Source organism: Hipposideros armiger, unplaced genomic scaffold (assembly GCF_001890085.2).
Source record: "Hipposideros armiger isolate ML-2016 unplaced genomic scaffold, ASM189008v1 scaffold_535, whole genome shotgun sequence".
NCBI lineage: Eukaryota > Metazoa > Chordata > Mammalia > Chiroptera > Hipposideridae > Hipposideros > Hipposideros armiger.
Window position 1 is genome coordinate 708,532 of NW_017731885.1, and position 1,337 is coordinate 709,868.

The window sequence follows — 1,337 nt, forward strand, 5'->3', positions numbered from 1 at the left end:
AAATCAAATCTGATATTGTTTTACCTTTTATTTGGTGTGTGGAAGGTGTGCGGAAGAGGGGGTAGTCTTATACGGTGAGTATATAACAAACTCTGTATTTTGAGTGGAAATGTTAGGGGGTTGTTTTATACGCCCAGTAGTCTTATACGCCGGCAAATACGGTAGGTTTCATCATAAAAATTGGGATCGTAAGGCTGTGCACGTCCTTTGATGGGAGACTCTGATATAGATCAAGGATGATCTTGATGCACTCCACAACCCTATCAGGTTTTCCTCCAATAAGAACGACTCTGTCAGTGAAATGAGGACAGCATTCCTGGAAAAGCTTGATTGTTGTCTGAGTGTTCTCTCGAAGTTCTTTGATTTTAGCGCCTTTGACCCCAATAATTCCTCCTGCCAGACTCTTATGAATCAACAGTCTCAGTTCGCAGTCAAAGTCACTTCCTTTATAGTATAGGTAATTTAAGCGTTCCACAGCATCAGATTCGAGTGGGAGCTGGCTGGTTGCAGTGGGTGATGGCAACTGCAGGCCCTCTTCCAAGGTAGGGATGATCTTCAGAATTTCTCCAATTGTTTCAATATCAGCAGTGATACTCAATATGCGCTCGGGGCCGCTGCTGTCTGGGACTGAAACACTGGCATTGTAGTCTGTACGCAGAGCCTTAATATTCTTGCCTCCTTTTCCAATCACTGCCCCAGCATTCTTGCTCTGAAGCAGAATGTGTAATTCAACCATCTCATCAGTGTTTCTAGATCTTTTAAAGGCTTGTTCCTCTTCCATATCTTTTGCAAGACGTTTACCAAATTCACCATTGGTTTCGGTGTTGGGGAAGATTTCCTCTGGCTGTTCAGTTTCCATTTTTTTGGATTAAATGGACACACCAATCGCACGAGGCGGCCGTCCCTATGCCGCAGCGCCACCTCAGCCAGTCACAGCTAGACAGAGAAGGAGCGCAGGCCCCCGCCCCAGGAATTCTTTTCTTGACTCTTCGGGATTTTCTGGTCATGTTCTCTGTGATCAAAGACAGTTTGATTTCTTTCTTCCAAGCCTATGGACCTGATACTTCCTTTTCAGGTCCTACCGCATTAGCTAGGACTTCCAGTATGATGTTGAGAAGCGTGGCAAGAAGGGACATCTTTGAGGGTTTTTTTGCCATTAACTATGATGTTAGCTGAGGTTTTTTTGTAGTTTTTTTATCAAGCGCAGGAAGTCCCCCTCTATTCCTACTTTGCTAAGAGTTTCTATCATGAATGGGCATTGGGTTTTATCAGATGCTTTTTCTGTTCCTTTGGATATGACCATGTGATTTTTCGTCCTTGCCTGCTGATGTGATGAA

At 44.1% G+C, this 1,337-nt stretch overlaps 1 pseudogene; it reads right to left on the bottom strand.

The window, feature by feature from the left end:
* The window catches only part of LOC109396697 (heterogeneous nuclear ribonucleoprotein K-like), a 2,992-nt pseudogene extending 2,102 nt beyond the window's left edge, over positions 1–890 (bottom strand).
* Between the last annotated feature and the right edge of the window lie 447 nt (positions 891–1,337).